Source organism: Mustela erminea, chromosome 6 (genome assembly GCF_009829155.1).
Source record: "Mustela erminea isolate mMusErm1 chromosome 6, mMusErm1.Pri, whole genome shotgun sequence".
Lineage (NCBI taxonomy): Eukaryota > Metazoa > Chordata > Mammalia > Carnivora > Mustelidae > Mustela > Mustela erminea.
In genome coordinates, this window is record NC_045619.1 from 138,142,067 (window position 1) to 138,169,314 (window position 27,248).

General features: G+C 46.2%; 1 long non-coding RNA gene across 2 annotated transcripts; it reads right to left on the minus strand.

Moving 5' to 3' along the window:
- Positions 1-11,474: 11,474 nt before the first annotated feature.
- Positions 11,475-26,431, minus strand: LOC116594411. Of its 2 annotated transcripts, none has more exons than XR_004287208.1 (3): positions 25,979-26,431; positions 25,003-25,159; positions 11,475-13,209 (listed from the first exon to the last, which is right to left on the minus strand). It is a non-coding gene; the product is annotated as an uncharacterized LOC116594411 (long non-coding RNA). The 2 variants fall into 2 exon arrangements; XR_004287207.1 differs by lacking the exon at positions 11,475-13,209 and adding an exon at positions 22,831-23,145.
- Positions 26,432-27,248: the final 817 nt, after the last annotated feature.

Consider the following 27,248-nt stretch of genomic DNA (forward strand, 5'->3'; position numbering starts at 1 on the left):
TCCTGGAGCTCCTGGTGGTTACCTAGGCCTAGGTTACCCAGGCCTAGGTTACCCTGGGCACTAGGAAGAGACAGGTTAGCCCTGGACTTTACCTCTCTCCATGTTGCAAATTCACACATTTAAATGGGAGGCAAACACTGCTCCAAGACGGTTTCACAACTCAAGGAAAATACCCACATCCTACTGCAAACACACCAAATGAACTCTTCAACCGAGCTAACCATTCAACAACAACAAGAAGAAACAGCAAGAAGTCAAGCTGAAAGGAATAGGCTAAACATTTACTAAAATACCTCAAAGGAACGAACACACCCTTCTTTGAGGCAGAGGCATCGCCATTCACACTCCTGGTGGAGCATGGTCTTGGATTCTCTCTAGGAACGACCGTGACCTCTATTAAATCGATCGAGCACGTCCTCTGCGCCCTTCACCCAGACCCAGACTCCTGGCAGCCCCGTACAGTCAGTAAGAATGACCATGTTCATTGATCTCATCCCACAGCCGATCTTCAACAGAATGAAAAAAACAAAATCATAATTACACATGCCCTGAGCTGATGGCACTCAATATTTAGGCGTCCCCAGCGCTTTTAAAGCCCATTCTCCAGCATAAACTCTCTCGAGCCCGGACTGGTAGACTGAGGCTCAGTGCACCCACCATCTCCCCGCCCCAGGGAACAGGCTTCCCCACTTTACTCCTTTAATCTCATCCTTCTGCGAGAAGGAGCTCAAATATGGGCGAAACACTCCCCAGTCACCCTTAGAGCATCTCTAGAAGTGTCCCTCACCCGGCACTGAGAGGGACGACGTCTCTCCACTGTGTGCCATTTCTTTACGCGAGAGCCATACTGAAATGTCTAGCAGGTGCCAGGCACTGCGAGGAGCTCAGGCCACAAAGCTGTATAAACACAGACATTGTCTCTGAGTGGTCCGGAGGCTGTTGGGGTAAACAGCTTGGCTCCTCCGAGTCTGAGAACCCTGCAGGGCCAGCGACCTTTGTGATTCTGCTTGATTTTCTCACTGTGCTCAGCCGCTGCCCTGCTGCCTTTCTCAGGGAGGCCAGCCCGCAGCCAAAACGAAGTGGATTCAAACACACAACCGGAAAAATCCAAAGGGGATTTTCCCAAACCTGGGTGCGTACAAATGCCCCCATTTTCTGCTCAAAAATTAGAATGCGCACCCAGATTTCGCCCTCTGAACAGGGCAACCCTGGCCAGTTCCTTCAGGCCTTCCTAAGGACTCTTCGCCTCTGTAATTAAGGAATTGTGGAAGGGATTGGAAGGGGCTGAGGATGCATTTACATAACAAAATATGTTTAGGGTCCCAGATTCCAGTCACTCAAAACTCAAAGGAAAGGAAAACACATTTGCAAGGACGAGGGGCAGATTTTCACTCTTCTTAGCCCTAGCAAACAGCTCAGCCAGGATGTCCTTGGTCTGTCCTTTTCTCCACCCCAGGGTTCGGGAGATAAACAGGTGACTTACTTCCAACCAGAGGCCTCAAGAAGCACAAAAGAGGGAAGTCAGTCCTGGCCTGTGAGATGGGGGAGCAAAAGCCACACTTTATCCTCAGGAGACAGGAGGGCTCAGCAGCTCTAGAATTCATTCAGGGACCACATTCCCAGGCAAACGAGTTCCAACCACTGCAAAGCGACCCCCCCCCCCCCCCCCCCCCCCGCCCCATGCCTGTGTGTGCAAACTTCTCCTTTCTTCCCGCATCCTTCCCCTCCCAAGCCCTTCCACAAGCTCCCGCCACATTTGACAACCACGCTTAACAAAGCAGGGGGACCCAAGCCCCCATTTTTTTAATTGATTTTAATTCCCTCCAAAGCCCATTCCTGTCCCCCAAGCGCAACAAGAGAAAAAGGATGAGAAAATCAGGCCCAGCCTGAGTGGGAGAAGGGCAGAAGTGAGACAGCACAGGATGGTTTCCAGTTAGGAGTTCATAGCATAAATGTCCTGTTGAGAGTCAATATTGGTTCATCAGGTTTGGTACCAAGCAAAAAATAAACAAATGAAGTACGTGGTCTCTGTTTCCTTCGAGTTTACTGATGAGAGTGAGTCAGTCCCACGTAAAGGCAAGCGTTCTGCTTCCTGATAGGAGACCCAAAGCGACATCATTTATTGTGGGACAACACACCTTGCTGGTCATCGGTTTCACTCTCCATTTCCTGGGAAAAAGGGAAAAAGGAAAAAGCAGAACATGGCCTCCATAAGCCATCACTTGCAAGTTGGATTTTTACGTGCAGTTTAATGTCAAAGCTCAGACAAATTAGGAAGACCCCTGTGGAGTCCGAAGGACCGGCGTTTCAGGGCGGGGCTGCGGTTTGCAAGTGGGGTGACCTGGCCAACGATTTCCGTAGTCTAAACCTTGGTCTAAAACTTCGTGAGAATCCAGTCTGTGTGATAAATATGATTAAACAGTGTATGCACAACGTGGAGCGCATCTATAGGACTTAGCAGAATGCCTGGCATTTAATTAGCACTGAGTGTGTAGAAAATCCAAGGGGAGGGAAGGGGAGAGAAAAATGAAAGGTAGAGGAGGTGGAGTACGTCACCTCTGTCTGTCTCCCTCCTCCGCTGCCCCGTCTTTCTCTCGCCTCCCACCTCCTCTGTCTTTCTCTCTCTCTCCCCCCTCTTTCTCTCCATCTGTGTTTCTGTTCAGGTACACACACACACACACACACACACACACACACACACACTCTGAACCTAGAGGGATCTGCCAGAGAATGAGACTTGAGTAGGTGTGGGCATTCCGGAACCCTCGACCTAGCTTGATCACAAGTGAGACCCGGAGGAAGGGGGTTGGGTTATAGCAGGACCAAGTTGGGAAACTGAATTCAGCCTGGAGTGGAGTCCCGAGTCCCAGAAACAATTGGACCTTCAGTCTACCCAGAGTAATGCAAAATGACTCCTCAGTCCAAGTCATTCCCCTTAACTAACCTCTAGACATGGAGGGACCGAAGGCTGGATGGTGATTTTAAGGGACTTTGTGGAATAAAACAGAGAACTTTTCCATCTCTAATCAGTGCAAAAGAGGGGATTTGGTTAATTTTCTCACCTTATCTCTTCTCCACTCCATGTCCCTGTAACTTTAAATCTGCCTAGGTTGGCCACCATTGACTCCTTTGTTTTCTGGTCACTTGCATTTTATTTTGCTGTGATGGCACTGAAGGTACAGGGACTGCCCAGTGGGCTCATGGATTGAGCAGCCTGACAAGCCAACAGGCGTTTCTCGTTGGTCAAAACAAATCCTGGTCAACGTGTGTGAAGAGAGAGAATACAGACGAGGGACAGGAGCAGCTAATTCAAGGCAAGAGGGTCACAGGGGCGACTTCGCAGAGATAATGACCCCCGAGGTGACTTTTAAGGATGAGTAGGAGTTACTCATGCAGAAACTGGGGTTGTACGTGGGAGGCAAGCTGTAAGCAGAGACAAGAGATCAGGATTAGGGCATGGTGTGATCCCCCGAGTGTGTGTGTGGTGGGGTAGGGTGTGCGGGGGGTGGGGCCAGAGGGAGGGATTTGGATTTGAACGCTCAAAGGTAAAAACAAGACCAGGCTAGTTCATGAACGACGGGCTAGGGACTCCTGGGTGGCTCAGTCGGTTAGGTGTCTGTCTTCAGCTCAGATCATGATCCCAGGGTCGTAGGATGGAGTCCCACTTAGGGCTCCTTGCTCAACCAGGAGAGCCTGCTTCTCCCTCTGCTGCTCCCCCCGCTTATGCTCTCTCTCTGACAAATAAATAAAATTTTGAAAAAAAAAAAAAAAAAAAAGAAGGACCTGTTAAAGAGTCTGGATTATTTTCTGAAAACTGTAAGACTTTACACAGTGGAGGATACAATCAAATTTCAGTTTCGGAAACTACAGTCTGACGACGGGGTGAGGGAGGTAACGAGGTGCAGGGGAGAGAACACTGAAACACGTGCAGGAAAACATCTCATTTTTACTCAAAAATTATAGCATACGTCATGACGTTAGTCCTCTGAATGAGAATAACACGGGTCAACGCCTTGAGGCGTCCTCTGAATAATTCCGAGAATTTTTGAAGGGATTGGAATCGTCAGGACTTGCTCACCGAAGGTATGTGGGAGATAACAGAGAAGTCAAGAAAGACTCCCAGATCTCAGCCTGGGAAATGGGCAGATCAAGACGCCATTCGCCAAGGAAGAGAGGGAAGGAAGATGACTTCCGTTTCACCTCGGGAGCTGCAGGTCCTAGGATCCGTGCGGGTACAGATGACCAGCGGGCTGGGACCCGGAAATAAGAAGGTAGAAATGAGGTAGAAATAAGAAGCTGGACTGCATCTGCTCCTCGTGGCAGCTCATGAAGGAAGCACACAGTAAAAAGAGAAGACCACAGTTAGACGCTGGGAAACACCTACGTGTGGGGAGGGTCGGTGGAGAGAGTCTAGAGAGGAAACCTAGAATGGCATGCGGAGATGAGGGACAAGATTTCAAGGAAAACAGAGGAAGACGGTGTCAAATGCAGGACAGAAGTTGAGTAACACAGCGGAAAGAGCCCCTTGGATTTAGTCCCCTGGATGACCTCAAAGAAGTTAGTTTCAAGAGGCCGTGTGGGTGGATGACATTTACCCATCAATTTCACTGGGACATTTGACTCATTGCGACTTCAGTTCATAACTTTTCTGGTGGTGTAAAATGCAGATCAGGAGCTAGTTGGGCCCGGTTGTAAACCCTCTTGACTCAGCAGAGGGAAGATGTCCATGCCCAGGGCAGCTCAGGAGGCCCCCAGTGGTAACCAGGACCTGCCTGCAGAGGCGTCTGGCTGGCTGGGCTGAACATCCTTTAGAAAAACCTACAGATCATGATCATAAGCTCTATGAGCTTAGTATTTAAAAAAATAAAATAAATAAAAACAATTTTTTTAAAAAAAGCTTAATTTAGCAAGAAACTAAAAATGTCCATTTTCGTTAAAATTCCTTATAATTTCACAATTCCATCAAAAACCTGGTTTTTTGTCCTCTTCCTACAGGGTTCTGTGCGCATGTCAAAACAAAGTGAAGGGGCACCTGGGTGGCTCAGTGGGTTAAGCTGCTGCTTTCGGCTCAGGTCATGATCTCAGGGTTCTGAGATTGAGTTCTGCATCGGGCTCTCTGCTTAGCAGGGAGCCTGCTTCCCTCTCTCTCTCTCTCTCTGCCTGCCTCTCTGTCTACTTGTAATCTCTGTCTGTCAAATAAATAAATAAAATCTTAAAAAAAAAAAAAAACCCAAAGTGAAGATCTGTGGCTTCTTCTTGGCCCACCGGGAATCTTTTAGAAGAATCGGGTGCATACCCCGTGAAAGCCCAGTGCACTGTTTTCCCAAGCATCCCCATGTAGGGGCTGGGGCAGGCACTGTGCCCTGGGGCCACCCTGAGAAGCACCAAGACTTCTAGCCCCTAGCCCCAGTGGTTCCGTGATGGCTATGGCCAAGTCATCGCATCACCCTGAAGTCCCTGGCAGGGCTGCAAGTGGCTAGGCACGGCCAGGGACTGAGGCAGTGCTCCAAGGCAGTGCTGACCACATCCAAGGCTATCCCCAGGCAGGTGGTGGTGAGCCCTGCCAGGTCTCGGCTTCCCGCACCGGCCTCAGTCTGCACAACCTTGCCCTCAGACTGCAGCAGGCCAGGCAGCCGAGTACCACCTGTGCCCATCCAGATGAGATGCTAAGTGCTACTACCGAGCCCTACATTAGCACAAGGAGAGCTCAAGGTGGCCTCGGGCCACTGGCACTGCCGAGGTTCTAGGAGACAGTGACTTCACACTCTGCTGTACCCCCATCCAGACGCTCCAGCAAGAGTCCCCAAAGGTGCTGGAGCTAAGTCCTCCACTTGCCAGAAACAGTCCCCCAAGTGGTGCCACCACTGTTAGTCCCTTCCGCAGGATTGAGTGGGCCCACCAGCACATCCGTTATGGGACTGAGATCACACAGGACACGATTTCTCTCCCGGACGGAGAGCTGCTGGGCTGCCGCATCCACCCAGCCCGACCTCCTGAGCCCCACTTCCCCTCTCCCACCCCTCCCTTCCCCCAAGCCCCGTCACCGCCAGGGGGTGCTGCCCCTAACACGGATGGCTGCTGCCAAAGGCGCAGCAGGTGGGAGCTCCGGGAACCTCACAGAGTTGGGGGTGACTTCGTGCGCGGGGCCAGCAGAGTCTCAAGCTCCTGGCTCTCGCGTGGGCACCGCCCCGGGGAAGGGGTCCGCTTCCTGCTGGAGCACACCCCCAACCCCCTCGACCCCTCGACCCTCCAAGATCCGGGCTGCTGGGGCGGGGGGGAACTTGGTAATCCATCTGCAGCAGGCGGTGACCCTGGCCAGCGCGCCACGCGCCACTACGTGGTGCAGACACGACAGCAGGGCGACCCTCCCCGACAGCCGCAGGAGAGGGCTCAGGACACAAGCTCCTACCTGGGGAACCGCAGCACCAGCCGCCGATGGGGCGGGAGGACCCGGAGCCACTGTGCAGCTGTGAGCCCAGCGCCGGGGCAGGTGGCTGTCCCCCGAGGATGAGCCCATCCTGGCCCACCTCACCGCCACTGTGTGGTCAGCGGTCACTGGAGAACACGCACAGGAGAAAAGCTGCGGGAAAGGAACCGTCCTGACCTACGGCCGACCCCTGAGGAGCTGGGCATGGGGCGGGGGGTCCCCACTCGTCCCCCCGAGGCCCCAGCCTGACCGCGCAGGCTCTTAGGGAGCAGCGCAGTGGCCGGCGAGTTTCTGAATGTGGATACTGTGTAAAGAGGGATAAATGTGTATACGGAGTTTCTAGAGGTTTCTTAATGAATAAATAATTAAATGGATAGATTACTTATTGCCAACACCATGATAAATTAGATATGGGGACTAATGCATATGTCAACTTTTTTTTAATTGACTGAGTAATTTGTTATGCATCACATTTAAAGGTCACCAAAGAAATGTACTAATTTCTAGCCGGTATCTGGGACAGAGAGAGCTAATTAGAAATTACAGGATCAACTCTCAACTGTATCAATTCTCCCACAGTACAAGACACCGACGTCTTTTGTCACCTTCTCCACCATCTTCAGTTCCACACGTAATCACTAAAACACCGATGATCTTGTAATTCTTCCATTTCGCTTTTTAATGTTGTGGGCTTGTTCCTTCTTTTTCTTCGCATTGTTTCCACAAACGCTGGCAGGTAAGAATCTGTACATAACCCAGACGTGATCGTTTTATTTCGATTTCATTGGCAAAATGGGCTAGACAGGCTGACTGTCTTACGTCGCTCCAAAGGATTTGAAGGTCCCTGTGTTAAGGCCCAGGGTTACAGAGCTTTTCCACGTCGTAAGCCAAGACACCCTAAAAAAAATTCTGATCTTAGGAAAGAAACATTTCTAGCACAGTCTAGAACAGCACTGTCAGAAACATAACGAAAAACATACATGTCATTTAAATTCTTCTGATTTGGGGCTCATAAAATAGGAAGATTAACATCCCTTTTAGCTACCTTTCAAGGGGTAACCAATAAAACAATAGTTACAAATTTTCATTCTATAAAGACTGTTGTTATTACCAAATTTGAGCAAAAATTCAGCTGCTATTCCTGCTTATCTGCTGTGGTGCGATGATTCTCAGGGACTTTTCTTATCCATTAGTCTCTCCTTCTTTCCTAACTGTTCCCAAACCGAACATAACAATTCCCTCTCCGCCAGCTCCGTGTTTCTCCTTACCATCCAAATATAGTGCTCCCCTTCACCAATGGTTTCCAAATGTCAGGACGCTGACAAATGCCAGTTGTAAAAAAAGTTTTCACAGGTCCAAGACAAAATAATAGTAATAGCAACAACATCCGTTTTCTTCATAAAGGCATATTAAATAAATCTAAATAATTTTGAATATTCTGAAATCATCCTTTTCTTTTTCTTTCTTTATTTTTTTCTTTTTTTTTTTTGTTGTTGTTGTTTTCTGTTAAAATCTCCCCTGCCTTTCTTTCTTTCTTTCTTTCTTTCTTTCTTTCTTTCTTTCTTTCTTTCTTTTTATGAAAGGATGATTGATGGTGGTGGAGGACAGTGCTGGTAATGGTCATAGACTTTTCTGTTGTTTTTATTCATGTCCCTTTTTGGCAGAATTTTCTTAAGATGGTGGTATTATATTTATGCCTGCAATCTAAAAAACCTTATATTGGGTCCGTGAAGTCCACAATTCTATGCCCGAGTCCAGCTCTTCTGGTGCCAATGGGTTGAGAATAGGTCAGTGTCATGCTCTATTTAGCTAATTCCTTAATTAAGATGATTCATTGGCTTCTCGTTTTTATTGGGTTAATATCAAAAACCCTTAAAATACTCATATAAACATCTTCTGATCTGGTTTCTGCTTCCCTCCTTGGATTCAATCTTGCCTAGTTCCCCCACCCTACCCCAACCTACGCTCCAGGCACGGAGCCCCTCCTTCATTTCCCTGAACACCAGACCCCCTCTCTGTTCACAACCTTCTCTGGAATACCTCTTCCGGGAGGACCCTCTTCTTCCGCTCTCGCCCCCCCATCCGCCTGCCCCCAACGAGATCTTTTCCCTACTTCGAAGAGTGGAGATATCACAGCCTCCGGAGAGAAGTCCTGTGGTTTTCCCAAAGTCAGTGTCAGAGACAGGTCTAAATAAAACCCAGATTTCCTGATGTTAGAATTGAGGGGGCTTCACAAAATCTCTGCACCCAAGTGAGATGCTGATACAGGCAGAGTGGGTGGGGTGAGACGTCATGGAGAGAAAAGGAAGGAGATGAGGGATTGAAACCCAGGACCCAGGAAGCACCAAGAAGCTAGCTGTTTCTGCCTCTTCCGAGCTCCATCTCAAAGCTCACCCCTGTCAGGACACAAGGTCATAAATGCCTTGTGCCCTTAAAAACAAACAAACAAAAGCAATTTCTTTCCAAAAGTGACATACGTCTCCTATTTATACATATTACGGTGCATATAAAATGCCCATTTTCTCCTCCCCTTCCACCTGCTACTTTCGGTAAAAGCAGGACCGGGAGGTCCTCTCCAAGCCCGCTGGGGTGGGCCACTGGCGCAGCTCTGTGCGACACCAGCAACATGATCTCTGTCAGCACCATCCTTTGCTCAAACGGGCTGCCTCTTAGGAAGGGGGGCATCCAGGGATCCAGGACACTCAGAGCCCCTGCAAGGCATACTTCCTGGGGAAGCTTCCTGAAAAACACCCTCCACCCTGCTGCCCATTCATAGCACTTACCTAAAGAATGCTTAAGCAACATTTTTCATAATGGATGTTGTGTTAAGAAAATCCCCGAGCAGTGTAAGCTAATGATCAGCTAATGGGGTCCCAAACATGTTCCTCGCAGTCATAGAACACTGGTTCTATGACTATAGAATATAGACGGTTCTACCGGGTTTGGCAGTTGTGAGTATTTTGCTGTCACGGAAGAAAAAGGGCACTTGAAGGCCTTTCCTTCAGACACCTGCCTATAAGAAATTATAAAGCAAAGCCCAAATAATACAGCAAAATCCCAAACAAAACTTATGTCCCAGCCCCTGTTCCCATCTCTGATGGGGCTCGCTCTGGAATGACCCTTGTGGGGGAAGTCACTTGGAGTCAGAAGCGAGTGACATGACTCATTGGTTTACGAAAAGTGAAACAAACAGAAGGAAGCAAGTGCCTGAAGGAACAATAGGAAATGTGATGGTTTGTCTTCTGGAAAGCATGAGAACGGGTCTTCCGTTGGCAGTCGGGGCTCCTGCTTGATGGTACAATGTTGTTTCCCAGAGCGTGCTCTCCGGAGCCCTTGGCATGACATCACACACCTGCAGCGTTCCATTCTGCCAGGGGGCCGCCCCAGGCCCTTCTTGATCTTTCCTCCAGCAAACCAACCATGAGAAGCAGAAGAGGGGGAAGGCTGAGAAAATACCATGCTGACCGGATTCTTAGCAATTGATCGTGGATTAAAGCAGAGAGAGATCTGGCAGAAAACGGGAAGAAAATGAAACAGGGATGAGGGTTAATGGGTATTTTATTTTTTTTAAGATTTTATTTATTTATTTGACAGAGAGAGAGAGAGAGCACAAGCAGGGGGAGGAACAGAGGCAGAGGGAGAAGTGGGCTCCCCGCTGAGCAAGAAGCCTGACACCGGGACTCGATCCCAGGACCCTGAGATCATGACCTGAGCCGAACACAGACTCTGAACCGACTGAGCAACCCAGGTGCCCTGTTAATGGTTATTTTAGTGAACAGTAAAAAAAAAATTAGAAGCAGGGGCTGGGACAAGAGGCCACTGGTTAAGAAATCATACGGTATTTCTCCCTTAGTAAAAACTGGGAATGATGGCAGGGAATGAAGTGGTTTAATTAGAAGTCAGAGCTGACCCTACTTGGCCACCTAAATGAACAGGCACAGTGGGGTGTTAAACCTTTTGAACTGTGGCTAAGCACCAGCACTGTTTGCTTTGAGGAAGGAAACTGGCGATTCTGTTTGTGCACCATGAGCCAACCACAATGCAGCTGATGGATTTGGGGTTAGTGAAAGAGAGGCACATCGAGTGTAGGAAACAAGGTTTATCGTGGGATTAGACTTAGGAAGACAAAAGCAATCAGGAGGCTGCCGGACAGGCATTGTTTGCCGTGGAACTCCCTGCACCGAGTTGTTTGTCTTGTGAGTTAACCCCACATCCTGGGCCTGTGGATGGGAAGGGGAGCCAAGGCCCCGAATAGACTAATTCCACATAATTCACCACTTTTAAGAAATGTAGATTCCCTCCCCCTGCAACTCCAATATTGTAGATGGTGACTTCTTTCTTTCTTTTTTAATTTTTTTAAAGCTTTTATTTATTTATTGGACAGAGAGAGAGAGTGAGAGAGGGAACATAAGCAGGGGGAGTGGGAGAGGGAGAAGCAGGCTTCCCGCTGAGCAGGAAGCCCGATGCGGGGCTCGATCCTAAGACCCCAGGATCATGACCTGAGCTGAAGGCAGACATCTAATGACTGAGCCACCCAGGCACCCCAAGGTGATTTCTTTCTTCTTGCCACAAATCCTTTTCCGTTCTAACAGAGGATAACACCAAAGCTTCATGATCGTGTAGTGACTAATGACCAGTGTGGGAGAGTTCCATTTCATCAAGGAATTCCCGTGAAAATGTTTTAAATGTTGACAACAACGGGCCTAGGAAGCAATATTTGAGAGTATATCCTTTCTGTTCCCGAAAGCAAATGTAAAGTTAAGCCTCCAGGTCAAGGGGTAAAAACAAAGAGAGCTCTCCTGGGCCACATCTAAACGTGTGTGGACTCGAGATCGGGTAAAGTTCTTTCCAGAGATTTCCATGACACAAGAATAGGCAATTTGAAAAATGAAGAGTTTCACTTAAGGCTAAACATACTTGAGTCACCGGCAAACACTGCTACAAAAAAAATAAATAAATAAAAGAAAGGAAGAAAGAAAGAAAGAGAGAAAGAGAGAGAGAAAGAAAAGAAAAGAAAAGAAAAGAAAAGGGGAAAAAAAGAGCAGAATTCAAGGAAGAAGCTGGAAATGTCCTTTACTTGAAAAGCATTTTTTCCTCTAGTCCATGAAATCCTCTGCTCTCAAAAGAGTTCAGTGGCTTCAACGTTGCTGACAAATTGAGAAGCTATGACAGTTGCAATGGCTTGTTCTACTCTCAGGGAATGTTTGGGCTTTGACATTGCCCTCTTCTGGAGTGCACAGTTGGATCTTCTCTGGCTTCATCTTACCAGTAAGACAGGCTACTCTTTTTTCTTAAAGTGATTCTTGAATATTCTGTGGGGGAAACTTTGTCATGCCTTAAATCCATTTTGTTCAGCTTATTTTTTTTTAACGTCCGTCCTCTTTCTATAGAGATAAAAAAAAATCTCATACCTTTTCTCTGCTGGGATTCCCATAGTCCAGTCTGTCGGGATTATGTCCCAAAGGTGAAGACTCACTTCTTCACACTCTTACAACCAAGACAATTTTGTAAAGGTTTATTTGGCATTTTTGTGCTATGAAAACAATATTTTTTCTGCTCGTTTCAAATAAGAGATTGTGCATTAAGAATAAATGCTTTTCTAAACCATCTTCAAATGGAATATTCTGATATGGCACGATGACCCATGGTACTACCCAATCCAGTTTGAGAAATCTTCCCCAGATTGGTGCTTTTCCAAAGGCACTCACACTTGACAAGGATAATCTTTAGGACTCTAACCATGCTTCTCAAATATTCACATTCATGGAGGGTGGCAAGGAAGCACAGATGACTGATTCTGGTGTTGATTGGAGAGTTTGAGCAACATAACTGTAGGGGTTTTTTGTTTGTTTGTTTGTTTTGTTTTTTGTTTTCTGTTGGGGGCATTTTATTTCTGTATTTTAATTACACTACAGAGATTCCCTAACTGGGGTCCTTGAATCCCAAACATATTGATGAGAATTTGATGGCCCTTTCCAATAGTTCAAAGACCCTCTTAGAAATAGTTGTGTTGCTTTTGAAGAAGACACAGAATGTAACTCAAACCATTTATTGTATTATTAGACAAATCAGTTTACTATCTCTCTTGTCATGTGTTGTTTGTCAAACACCACTGGCTCCCATTACACATTCAATTTTATTTGCTTTGAATAATAAAAAATGAGGAAATGAATTATTACTTCCTGCGAATAAATTTTAAAAGCTTCCACAAAGGTTCAGTCTCTTAGAGGTCCTTAAACAAAGAGTGGTCCTCTTATCCCTGGGAATCTGGTGTCAAGGACCAAAACTTCCGCTGAAGAGGTAATACCACTGAAGGGGTAAGACATGAAGGTGATCCTCCGTGTCCTGTCTCTGACCCAGGCCGTCAGGTCAGATAACTCAGTTCTGGAGTTCAACAGAACAAAAGATGCATCTTATTTAATCTGATGGATAAAATCCTTTCAAAAATTGGAGCTGGATACATGTCACCTAAGGAGTGCTTATAGAGAAAAGGTGGCCGGACCTACTCTAGACCATTGACGACGCTAATGGTGGGAAGTGGACAGGGACCCACTCGCTTCATCTTCGCGCACCCAGCTGGACCTTGGACTCTGAAATAGGCTCAAAGCAGTTGAAGGAACGAGTGGGTCTGTTGTGAGCCCATGATGTATGGAGGATGAATTCTCAGCATTGGCCCAAAGCTGAGCGTAGGACAGTCCGCACGCAGGCCACTGTTGGCAGGAGTCAAGGAGTGCTCCCGGGAGGGAAGAACACCAGCTGGCTTCAGGACTCCAAGTCTGCATCTACGAGAGCCAAGGCAAATCCACTGGAAACCTCAGATCCCACCATGCTCCCATAACCCCCCCTCTAATGTTTGACTTGGGACCCTCCAGAGTAATTTTAACCCACCCCTGACTCCAGGGCATGTCAGAAACTCAGAACTCCCATGCTCTCCCGATCCCCACAGGCTAACTCTCATTGAGCTTACACAGAGCCTCCTCTGACCCCCACCCACCCCTCACCACCATCTTGTGAAGCCCTTTCACCGTGCCTTCTGGTGCTTCCATTCAACCATCCACAAACCTCTATATCCTCATGATCTCCTCAGAAAACTTCCTTGGCGTCTTGCTCTAACAGAAACCTAGCTATCCTTCCAGACTCCGCTGAAGCTACAGCCCTCTCACTTCTACCACTGGACCTGACGGAAGAGAATGCCCCCCCGCCCCAGAATTTCCTGCTATTCACTGCACGGCCTGTTTGTTTTCCTCATTCCCTTCACACTCTCACTTCTCCCCTTACCCCATTTTGATTCCACGGCCCCTCATTAAAACCATGCCCTTCCATTCATCTCCATTCCTTGCCTCTCTCATATCCTCATCCTTGGCCAAATCCTGAGCCTGGTGAACACAACCGTTCCACCACGGCATCCCTGTGTGCAACTGCGCACAAGCCGAGTGAGTACTGAGCACAGTTAAACTAACTCCACCCCCCCAACCCCCAGCTTTAGTGGGCGTCATTTCTGCCTTCATTATTACAATAGCCCTCCCAAGGACACATTCATTTCACCTCCTGTCACCTGTCAAGTCACATATGTTGTTGCACTGCTCAAAATTATCTAGTGGCTCCCCATTGCACTCTGAGGAAACTCCAAAGTCCCTGCCAAGGAGAGTCCCTGCAGGGTCTGGTTCCCGGTTGTTTTTCTGATCCCTGCTCTACCTCCTCTCTCACGCAGCCACACACTCCAGCCCCACTGGCCTCCTTCTTCCTCAACACAGATGAAAGGGTCCTTTGTGGCCTTTGCACTGGCTGTTCCCTTTGCCTGAAATGCCCTTCCCTTCACTGCTGGATAACTCGGTCCGCTTTCCCTTTGGGTCTTTACTCACATGACTCTATTTTTAATGAGGCTTTTCCAGGAAATCTTACTTAAAACCTTAACCACTGTCAGCCTCTGCCGTGTCATCCCACTAACCGAGCGCCCATTTTACTTATTTATCTTTTTTATATCTACCTTGTCTTTCTTCCCATCTAGAATGTTAGTTCTAAGAGGGGAGGCTTTTTATCTCTTTTACTCACTTTTGAGTTCTTAGCGCTTGGAAGAATGCCTAGAACACAGTAGGTACTCAACAAGATTTCTTCAGGCGCTTGGGTGGCTCAGTAGGTTAAGCGTCTGCCTTCATCTTGGGTCATGATCCTGGGGTCGTGGGATCGAGCCCTGAATTAGGCTCCCTGCTCAGTGGGGAGTCTGCTTCTTCCTCTCCCTCTGCCCCTCCCTGCCCCACTTGTCCTCGAGCTCTCTCTCTTTCAAAAGAATATATTCTTAAAAAAAAAAAAAGCTTTCTTAAATATCTATCTCTTGCTTTACACACCCTATGATATTCGTAAGAATACCATGAAGACTGCACGTGTTGTCTTTCTAATTATACCATAGCTCCTTGCAGATGCGAACAATTTCATTTATTACGTTTTTTTAATCCTCCATCGTACTTTATATAATAGTCCTAAGGAACATCAAACATATATTCATTCAGTTCATTAATGAACTGAACAAAAAACCCACTGATAATATTCTGATTAGATAAGAGAAACTTTGGGAGAGCTTACCCGCTGGGCAGTGTCCTATCTCCCCCACACCTGGAGAAACAGAGCAGCATCACATCTGCAGGAAGTCCTACTATCTTTCCCGAACTCATCGAACTGTCATGAACATCTGATCAGGTGCAAAGGTCTGGGAGAGCGTCACTGTTCTCCGCATGAGGTGTAATATACCTCCATGCTGTCTTTACTTGAACAGGCTATTTGAAAACCACAGTACAGGTAAAACAGATCTGAGAAGATCCACGATGGGCATGGCCTCATCCTGAGTGCTGAGGGACTTACGGGTCGAATCTACCCCCTGGAAACAGACCGCACGGCCACACTGCTTAATGAGATGGTGTCTGGAGAGTTGGAAGAAGGACCTGGTGGGAGATTTTGCTTGGAATCTGGAATTTTAAGTCTGACCGCGAGTCTCAGTGTTTCAGCGGCTTCTAACTCTGGGGCTCCAACAAAAGAAGGAAGAAAGGCAAAGCTTCCTGCGTGTCCACGCCACTCTAAACACATGAACAAGAAGAGAAAAAGACAGAAGAAGGTCAAGAGTTGAGGGATTTGTATGTTTGGACATCCAAGAAGACAAAAGAGGTCAACACAGTGATGTGAGTGTCTGGACAGAAGTTAGAGACAAAGTTCATCCTGTTCACACAGACCATGGACCCAGCATGCTCTAAGGGAGAAGGGAAGGGTTCCCTTCAAGGGCTTGGCAGTTTTTTGTTTAAGCATTTAACATAAATAGGGGTGTCTGGGTGGCTCAGTGGGTTAAAGCTTCTGCCTTCAGCTTGGGTCGTGATCCCAGGGTTCTGGGATCGAGCCCTGCATCAGGCTCTCTGCTCAGCAGGGAGCATGCTTCCTCCTCTCTCTCTGCCTGCCTCTCTGACTACTTGTGATCTCTGTCTGTCAAATAAATAAATAAAATATTTTTAAAAAAATTTTTTAAAAGCATTTAACGTAAATATATTCTTCTCCTGAACTTCGTACATTTTCCTGGTTTGGCCACCACTTCTCTCTCTCTTTCTCTCTCTCTCTCCCTCTGCATTTTTGAGAAACGCACACACACAGGATGTTGCCAAAACAATGCCCACTGACTTGAGTGGGGACATGATTTGGGAAAACACTTGGGATGCCTGTCTGTCTCCCTGAGGATCGATTTCACGGTCTCACAGCTGCGGGTGGTAGCAGCTTGATGCCTCCCAGCTCCAGCTGCAAGCCCCTGAGACCTTACACCTAAAGGAGCCATACTTTGTCCTGGGTATATCTCATCACATTTCCTCCATCATTTCTCTAGGATAAATTCTAGGTAAATTCTAGGATTTGATCCAATAAACATAAGGTCATATACTCTTTAGTGACAGGTATTGTCAAGATATATAGAAAATACGGTGTACAAGCTAAAAACACACTCTGACAGCAACTGCTGAGATTTCAATCCCAAATCCAATAGCCTAGGTATCATGTGACTTTGGGTGGGTCACTTCTTTACCTCAGCTAAACTGTGGATAGCTAACCCTCTCTGTGGCTTCGAGAGAGGGGGTTGGGAAGATATGTGTTATGCACATAAAACATCCAGCAAGAGCTGCATAGCTACTTGCTATTCTTGTTGAATCTATTAGTAATCTAACATGAGCAAATAAGTAACCAACGGTGTCTAGAAGCTTCCCAACTCCATTATTTTTTTTAATATTTTATTTATTTATTTGACTGAGAGAGAGAGATCACAAGTAGGCAGAGAGGCAGGCAGAGAGAGAGGGGGAAGCAGGCTCCCCGCCGAGCAGAGAGCCCGATGCGGGGCTCGATCCCAGGACCCTGAGATCATGACCTGAGCTGAAGGCAGATGCTTAACCCACTGAGCCACCCAGGCACCCCTGACTTCATTATTCTTCAATCCAGCCTCTGCTTAAGTCTGAGTGTGTCTACACCTACGTATATGTGCTGCCGAAGCGAGCACTACACCTATGTATATGTACGTATACATGTACACACATGCACACACACGCACGTGCTTTTTTTTGAGTTTCAGGCATAATTGTACATCAGCCCAACGTTAGGATCTAGTGCCTAAAATAGGATAAACTACTTAGCCACAATAATATAATCACACCCAGGAAAGTATATAATAATTCCATAATATCAATGAATACTATTACGCTGAAAAGAAATAAAAAATTAAAAAAAAATAATGCCCTAATATAATCTATCAAAATATCTAAATATCTATATCCACATTTTATCTATAGTAATAATTTATATTCAAGGCTAATATAATATACATAATTATACAATATATAAAAATATATTTGTAATAATTTACATCCCAAAATCCATATTTCATTGTCCTTAATTGTACCAAATTTTTTTTTTAAAGCCCTTATTTTCCAAACAGGATTCAGTCAAGATTCATGCGTTGCATTTGGGACCTAATGTCTCTGATAACTGCAAAAGGCTCCTCCAAAGTAAAATGTTTCAATATACCTTCCCAAGTCGAATTCCTGATGCGGAGAAATTAGGGGACCCCTGGCTCAGATCTCTTTCTGTTTACTTCTGCTGGTCTTTACGCAGCTCAGAGGGACATCTGTTGTGGTTTCTAATGGGTGTATTTCCATTAAATGAAACCTCAATTGAAAACAGAAACCTCGGGAGTCCGGTCCTCACCCGTCTCAGCGCTAATGTTTCCTGGGAGATTTATAGTCCCTTGTGCCTTCATTATTTCTGTTTTCTTTTTTTTTTTCAACTGTTATTTTGGGCATCCTTCTGCCCTCTTCCTTTGCACTGCGGTCCCTTCCATCAACCTGGCACCTCGCATCTCAAAGACGAGACTAGAAATCTGGGGATGCTGGCCTGTCTCGTGTTCCCACACTGGGGGACCGACTCTTCCAAACCACCGGCCAACGAGACAGGGAGACAAGCTTTCTTTTTACTTCCAGATTATTCAAAACTGTACAGTGAGCCTATCTGACGCTGTATAGACTTCTCTTTAATTGGACTAGCACCTGCTTAAGTCCTGGATTCTCCAAGCTCTTCTGAGCCATTTTGAACTTAAAGTTCGCATTTCTTCTTCCTACTGAGAATGTTCACGAGCAAACAGGATTGACACTTCCCAGAGGAGAGAGGTTTGGTTTGCTCCTTCCCAGAGGGTCACAGTGGTATGTATTGACACATTCCAAAGCCTCATAAAAGCTGTCAGAGACTGCCCAAGGGAAACACCCGTTAAGTATCATGGTTCTTGATTTTTACGGCTACTAATAACTTTTCCCTTTGAGTTGGCTCAGAGCTCTGTACATAGTTCAAATAAACAAACCAACAAACCTTATTTCTGTCTTGTCTACTAGTTTGCTGTGTGATCTCAGGGAAGTCACTTAACCTTTCTGATCAATAGCTTCTTTTTTGTTAGGACAAAAAAAAAATAGTATGGGCGGAGAAATCACTAGAGAATAAGGCTCTCTGATAACAACTGAACTTCTCTAAAAAGGATTTAATTCGTGACTTCAAGTATTTATTTAAAACTGAGGACCACTTATGGTTACTTCTAATGACTGAGTTTTCAAACACTGAATTTCCGAAACAAAGTCACTTATCTAACCTTAAGGATCAAAGTTCCCACAAAAAGCTTCAGGGTTTTTTTTGTTGTTGTTGTTTGTTTTTGTTTTTGTTTTTGTTTTTTTATAGAAAGCAAGTTGAGGTAAAACACTTCAGCTCTGATCCCAAAGTTCGCCATCATTTTCCCATCGGGACCTTGAGAACAAAATGAGTTTAAGTAGCTTTGGTCCCATAAAAATATGACCAAATGTTTTAGTCCTAGGCTTCTAAAATTGCTTCTTCTCCTAAGCTTCTGTCTTAGCTGAATATTCAACTAGACCCCTCATGCTTCCTAACTCCGTAGCAGATACTTTCCCACTGTTCTTTTGAGGCAAAATATGAAAGCATCACCCTGTTTTATATATTTCCCCATTTTATAGAGCTCTGCCACCATCCTGTTGTGTTCTGAGAGTGATAGCAAACTAGCCCAGTGTTCTGGAAGATTCTGATGGTGTCACCATGGGGTGATTCTACTCTGGCCTTGCTGTCCTCACCCCTACTGACATTCCTCACCCCATTCCCCCACCTCAGTGGCTCTTTCTACCATTTGAGACAAGCTGGAAGGATCTGCACAGACTCTTAGCGTTGAGAAGGTTTAAAAATACACACAGGGGCTATTTTCAAAATAGAGAACTTGAAACCCTAAATTCTAAGTGACTGGGCTACCTCCCTCTATTTTCAAAAGCAAAGGACAATATTTTATCTTAAAATTAAGATTGACATAAATAACAGTGTTTAGAAAAAACTCTGTGCGAGCGCCTAAACCGAAAGGGACAGGCTGGGTCCTCGCTAAAGCCTGAGAGAGAATTAGGGGAAAGTCAGAGATTTCCTGTCTTTGTAATGAGTTTACTAATTAAATCTTAATTGTAAACCAAGCTGAGCAAAATTTAAATGAAGCTCTGGTGCCAGCGGCCAGGTTATTATGGTCGAATTGTTTATAAGGACAGGAAAGTGACTTTCTAAACATCAGATTCCTGTGCGTTAGCCAAGATTTAGAGGAAGTCTCCATGTGGAGAAGCACAGAAAGTAGCAGGATGAGTGACTTGGGCCTTGAGATAAAGGACACTGACATGTCCTACGTCCTCTGCCTTCAGTCATGGCCAGAGGCTATGATCTTTTTGTTTTGATGGACTGGAACAGCCACGTGTGCAAAAACCAGTGTATTTTCCTCCATTTTATGACAAACGGTCCAGCCATGTTGGCAGCGACACAACAGGGATAGAAATGGAGATTCTTTTACTTTGTAACCCCCGACGGCTCTCTGGATAAATGAGCCTCGTCATTTTACAGGAGTCCAATCACACGAGCTCATCAAAGCTGACATAATAGCAGAATGGGGAGGAAAGAAAGAAAGAAAAAGTTTATTGTTGTTGTTTTTTTTTTTTTTCCACCAGGAGTTATTACAAGGACTTAAAAAAAAAAAAAACAGGCTATAAAATAAATAAAAACAAAGTCCTGTGCCTATCTATGTGCTTTAGGATAATTTATTTACTATAAGATGAAGTAAAGGATCCAAAGGCTCCTGTTTTTGCCTTGTTTATTTACATTGTCTCATTTAAATAATTTGCCTTACAGATTTTCATTTTAGAGGTACTTGTTAATAGCCTATCTTTTTCCTCTGGCTTCTCTATATACATGTTTTGCCATCAGAAAGCTCTGTTTCCCTCACTGGCCGTTGAAAATCCTTCTGTGTACTGAGTTCCCTAGAAGGTCCCCTCGCGAGCTAGTGATTGGGAACTATGTGGGAAATATTCTGTCCAAATCTTAAAAGTAATTTGGTAAACAGAGAAAATGATGCCTGATACCTGCGGTTGAGGTTTGGAGGCTGGTAGCCACGTTCACTAGCATAATTGCATCCTTTCTCCTTCCCTGTTTTCCAAGGAAAGCACCCACAGCGAGGATGGGAAAGATGCTCTCTCAGGTCAGAGGTTACAATGAAAGAGGAAATGAAATTTTCTATTATGTAAACTACAGTATATAATTACCATAGAATTTATTCCACTCATCTATATAATTTCTAAAACACAAAATGCCACCAAACATTTTTTTCAATTTTTCTGCTAGACCTCCCTTTGGATCAGAGTAAGAGAGGTTGCCTTCAGAACAAATCATGGGACTAGACTCCCTCCCCCTTGGCCAAGTGTCATAATCTATACTCTTGGGTCTCGGCCTCAGATGTAGCTGGCTTATGGGAAGTCATAATTCCAACAGGAGCCACATTAAACATGAACGCTACATGTCTCCACTCTTCACCAGGCTATTAAAGGGCTTAAAAGAAGGCACTGGGAGTATATAATTTATTATTAGTGTTATTGTCATTTTGACCTTTTAATCCAAAAGCAAAGAACCCAAGGAAAGCATCCCCTGGAGGGCTGTATAAAACAAGCTTCTTCCATCTCTAATTTCTTTGAGTCACTTTCTCAATTATCCCCAAAGAGAATTTTAAACTGTCTACTATTTATTTACTCAGTAAACTTAAATTGTTTTTATGGACCTTTTCCAATACTCCCAGTTGTTGTTCCTTTGTTTTGTTTTTAATAAGAGCCAGAGCCTAACTGGAGATTTACATAATAAAATCTCATTTCATCTCTGAAAGCCTTTGAGGCAACTTTGAACTATGGTACAGCTCGGATCTCAGAAACACAACTCCTTTAACCTTGCCATCTTCCGGGTAAATCTACGCTAATCGCAAGGTAAGAATTGGAATGTTTTCAGACTGTCTGAATGGGCGCTGTGACCATTAGTGGTTCCTGCAGAAGAGCCGGGCTTGGCCCCTTTAGTTTCTAGAATGTTCTTCAAGAGAGAAAAGGCAGAAGTCATTTCAAGTTTTGTCACAGGGTCAGAACTTTGGAACCACCAGGCTTTTGTCTGGAGGTTGTTGAATGTACTTTCGTATTTGTTCTCTTTTTTTTCCCATTGTTTGTTCTTTTAAATTGTTGTCCAGCAAAATCTATTCCTCCACCTTGTCACCATTACTGATGCCAAGCCAAGAACCAACCTGGACTCAAGGTGGCTTTCTAGGGAATCGGCCAATTCTAGGAACCCTCAGATTACTGGAAGGACTAGAGGGAGCTTAGTCTCCTACATTTTGAAAAAGATAAAAGAAGGATTTGACTGGCCCAGAGTGCAACTGGTCCCTAACATTTTAGCGCTACTCAGAATCTGGGTCTCAGTATCACCCCACCAAAGGCCTCACACTCCGTCCTCTGCTAATGGCCCAGCTTTTGCAGGCTAAAGAAGATAACTTCTTCTTCGCTGGTGTTAAGACAGGCATCAGGAAGCCTTCTTTTATTGAAAATATATTTAGTGTGGGACAGAATCCAATTTCCTACAACATGTAAATTATCTATGCTGAAGTACTTGTACGGATAAACTTAGAAGGCCTTCCTTTACCTTTGGGTTAACACAGACATTGGTGCATGTTAAGAGAATTTAAATATTATTTAGTCCAATGCCTTGATTTTGCAGGTTAAAAAAAAAAGAGAGAGAGAGAAAACAGAATAGCCAATATATGGCAGAGACATTTTGATGCTTCCTCCACAATCCCTTACGTGATTGTGTCTAGAGAACCCAGACATTATAAAGAAGCCATGAACGTGTTTTTACTTCAATGGGGTGGCTTAGCCCCAGGGTCAAAAACTGAGTGGGGATGGCACAGTAACATCTGGCATCTAGTTTCGAGGGGATTTTGTTTCATTAAAAATTGATTTTTTTTTTCCCAATTAGACTTCCATTTTACCTTAGAAATAGACTTCAGGGGCTCCTGCGTGGCTCAGTCAGTTAAGCACTTGCCTTCGGCTCAGGTCATGATCCCCGGGGTCCTGGGATCGAGCCCCGCATCAGGCTTATTGCTCCTTGCTTCTCCCTGTCCCTCTGCCTGCCACTACCTCTGCTTGTACTCGCTCTCTCTGTGTGTCAAATAAATAAACAAGATCTTTAAAAAAGAAAACAAAAGAAAGAAAAGAAAAGAGAAAAGATAGATTGCAGGGATGTGATGTGATCATCTAAGCTGCCCCAAATGTGCGACTAGTCTGGGGAAAGGGAGATGGTAAGAAATTCCAGCCTAGCGGCCACAGGTCAGAGAAATTCCAGCAACAAGTTTCACAGCCACGCGTTACGCTCCAGGGCTGATGGCCACAAGCCCCAAGATGTCGTGATTGGGCCACTCTGTCCCCGACAAAGCCTAAGTGTTCGGCCGAGGCCACAGCATCTCATTTGATTTCAGAGAAAATCCGGGAAATTTTAGAAAGCCCCAAACAAGGGCATCATTGCTTTGGAAAGCCAGAGTCCTTTTGGTTTGTGGGTTTGTCCCCCCAAGGACGGCAGAGATCACATTTTCCACCCAAGCCTGAGCACTGCAGCCTGTGGGTTCTGGAGCCCATGTCGGGGGCGTGTGCGAGAGGGAGGAGATCCCAGCTCTCCCGCTGACGGCAACGAGAGGGAGGCAACGACAGAGGGTAAGTGGATTTGGAGGCACTTTTCAGTTGGCCATGAAGAGCCTGCGGCACTGACCGTCCTCCAGGTCCAGTCCCTGAGTCCCAGAGCTGCCTGCCATCCCACTGCGCCTTGGTCACCTGCGGGGTATAAGATCAGGTCACGGAAAGCTGTGGACAGCGGGTGGACAACCACTGAAAAAGATAACAACCCTTTCTCCACGAGAAAACTAAGAGCCAGGAACACTGTGTCTCATCATACCCGGGTCCCCAGAACCTAGAGCAGGACTTGACCTCTAGGTCATGTTTACTCTATCTTTAATGGCAGAAGGGCTGCCATGTTTGGGAGAAGCATGAAGCCAAGAATCAATTCCAGAAACATTCTCTCCATATCTATTAGTAGCAATGTACGACAAATCACAAGAGACATAAATATTAAAAAAAAAAAAATTCTGAGTTTCAAGTGGCGTGGCGTGGTGTGCCAACAAGACTGTGGCTGTGAGGACAGACAGGGTCCCCTTCCCAGGGTGATCTGGACAGAGCTCTGTGATCTGGGAAGACACTTCATCTCACCTGCCTCATTTATTTAATCTGTACCATGGGAATAAGAAATGTACCACCGGGGTTCCTGGGGGGCGCCGTCGGTTAAGCATCTGCCTTCAGCTCAGGTCGTGATCCCAGGGTTCTAGGTTCGAGTCCTGCACCGGGGTCCCCACTTGGCAGGGAGTCTGCTACTCTCTCTCTCTCTCCCCCTCGCCACTATTCATGCTCTCTCTCTCTTAAATAAATAAATAGAATAAAATAAAATAAAACTTAAAAAAATGTGCCCACCTCCCAGACTTATTACAGGGACTAATCGAAAGCAAAGTGCACAACACAATCCTTGGCAGATAGCAGGTGTTCAGCTAACAGTATTGTGGGGAGGACGAAAAATTTTTGTTTACTAAAAAAAAAAAAAAAAACCAATAGCATAAACATAGAGACAAATGTGCAGCTGTCCTGGACATGTTCTGCATATTTTTTACAGCTTAGTTGAGATAGAACTGACATACGACATTGGATCGGTTTAAGGTGCACTGAGGTGATTTCGATACAGGTACATACTGCAAATGATGACTGCAATGAAGCTAGTTATCCCATGCATCATGTCACGTAGTTCCTTTTCTTGGTGGTGAGAGCTTTGAAAATCTACTCTCTTAGCAGCTTTCAAATATACAATACAATATTGTCAACCACAGTCACCGTGCCGTACGCTCCATACCCAGAACTTATCTTATAACTAGAATTTGGTGCCTTTGACCACATTCACCCATTTCCCACCCCTGACAACCACCGTTCTACTGTTTCTGTGGACTTTCATTTTGGTGGGTTTTTTTGTTTTTGTTTTTATTTTGATACGCATGTAAGTGAGGCCAGGCAGTATCTTTCTCTGTCTCATTTATGTCACTTAGTACAACGTCCTCAGGTTTCATCCACGTGGTCGTAAATTATACGACGGTCGTTGTTGTACACACACCACATTTTCTGCACCCACTCATCTGTCGGTGGGCACAGCGTGTGTCCGTGTCTGGTCAACGCTCTTTCCTCCCTTCCTGCAAGATTTGTGATCCCTGCCCTCCAAGAGCCCAGCATCCGACTTGACTTGGGACGCAGAAACATAAAAATGAAGTAAGCTTTTACTACCTTCCTATAATTTCTATTTAGAGTAACTTTGGGGATGTTTTAGAGTAGCGGTGAGCCAACTTTTTCTATACAGGGCCAGCTACTAAAGATAAATAAATTGATTGATTGATTGATTGATTGATTGATTTGAGGGCTTTGATAGCCGGGCACATTTCTCACAAATATTCCACTCTTCCATCATAATGCAAAAGCAGCCAGAGGGTAGGGAGAGATGGGGCCGGGTTCCGATGTGGTAGTTTCTAGAGCTGCCATAGCAAAATACTCCAGCCTTGGGGTCGTGGGGGGAGGGGGACTGAAACAACAGAAATCCATTACCTTACAGCTCTGGAGCCTGCAGGTCCAAGATCAAGGTGTCGGCAGGGCTGGTTTCTTCTGACGCTCCTCTCCTTGGCTCTGGACGGTCGCCAGCGCGCCGAGCCCTCCCCCAGGCTTTCCCAGGGGTCCCATGGTGTCTCTGTGGATCCAGTTCTCTCTGTTCATAAAGACACTGGCTGGTTTGGATTCGGGCCCACTCTCAAGGTCTAACTGTAAGTCCATCACGTCTTTCAAGGCCATGGTCTCCCGAGCCCATCACAGTCTAAGGCACTGGGGTCAGGATTTCGGCACACGGATTTGGGGAGCGGCACAAGGCAACCTACCACACCCAGTAAAGCTTCATTTGAAAGAAAACAACAAGAAACAAAAAACAGCCACGGACAGGGGGCTCGATTTGGGCCCCAGGCCCTAGTTCGCCGACCCCTGGGGTAACGTACTCAGTCTGCCACTTCGCTTTAGAGAGGAGAAAAGTCAGATCAGAAGAAGCAAAATGAGGTGCCCCAGCCCACCCTGTGGTGCGAGTAGAAGCCAGTAGGACACCCTTGCCGCCAGCCCAGAAGCTCCCACAGCCCCATTCCAGGCAACGCCAGGCCACCTGCCGTCAGCGGGGAGCGGAAGGGCCCTATGAGACGTGGGCGTGGGTGCGTGTGCAGGAGCAGAGCCCAGAAGGCCAAGCACCCCTGAGGGCTGGCGCCCATCACACCTCTCACACAAGGTGTCATGAGGAAACAGGATCCGCATTGTGACCTGAGGACAGGAAGGGCTTCCTGCTGGTCGTCTCTACCCCCTCAGACCCATCACCACCTGCAGTCATCCTCATCTCCTGTCCTCACACAGCCTCGTGGTGCTCCTCCAGGGCCCAGCTCCCTCCTCCTCCCTCTACCCCCTACTCCCAGAATCCTCTTCGGGAACCTCTCTCCATCAGCAATCAGCTCTCTCTCCCCCACACACTCTCCCCGCCCCCCTCTGTCCTCACCTTCCACAACTTCTTCCTTTGGAACGTTCCAGCTCTGGGGATAAAAACATTCAAGGGTCTCCCCCCTTAAAACACACCTTCTTCGACCCTAAGCCTCCCGCCATCTTCCAAGAGCAGTCCCTGAGAACACACTTCTTAACCAGTGGGATTCCGGCTCCCACCCCCAACTTTCCACTCAGATCAGACTCACTGGGGTCAGCCATGATTCTTTTGTTGCTCAAACTAATGGCCGCTCTGGGCTCTTATCTTGCTTCCTCTTTCTGTTTGGCACTTAGCACTACTGACCACTCCCCCTTTTCACCCTTCCTCCTTTCTCTTCTGTGGTTTCACTCGTCCTGGATTTTCCTCTTTCCTCCCGGTCACGCTTTTTCCAGATTCTTCTGCCTCCGGTCCTGGTATCTGAGCTTCTTGAGCTTGGAAACGTTTCCTATCGCGATCACCTCTGGTCAACGAGCATCGAGGGCCGATCCTGGCATGCTTTCATAAGCATTCAGTCATTAATCGCCCGTTCCGCGGTGGGAGCCCTCCAGATTCTGTCCGTGTTCCCCTCTCTCCCCTCTCTAGAACTCTATAAACAATCACATTCCCTCTCTGCCTTTCCTTTTCTTCTCAGATGCTGATCTCCCTCCTCGAGCTCTCTTGATGTCCACATGTCCAGTGTGGTGGGGGAAGGCAGTCCTGTGAAGAGGGAGGCGGTGATGGAAGAGATAGTCCCGCTGGCCAAGGAACATGGAGCCCACCAGGAGCTGGAAGAGGCAAGGAAGCTTCAGGCTTCACAAGGAACAGACCCTGCCAACACCTTGATTTCTGATGTTAGGCTCTACAATGGTGAGAAAACACATTTTTGTTGTTTGAAGCTACCCTTTTTGTGGTCCCTTGTGATGGTCGTCCTAGCAAACTAACACACTCTCGCTCTGGAAATCAAAGAAAGAAGGAGGGAAGGAAGGTAGGAAGGAAGGAAGGAAGGAAGGAAGGAAGGAAGGAAGGAAAAGAAGGAGAAAGAGAAAAAAGAAGGAAAATAGAAAGAAAAATCTGTTTATCCGAACTTGACTTCTCACCATTCCCCGTCTTGATTCAGTCCCACAAAAATGGCAAAAACCTGTACGTATGCCAATCTTCATTTGTTCTTGCATTTTTACATGTATTTGGCTTGATCAGACAAGACCCAGAGCAAATCCCGCCTCCAAAATGCATTCGTTACTGATTTCAGTGTTTACAGAATGTACCCAGTGGGTGTCCAATCTCTTTCCTTGAAGCCAGTGACTCCCGT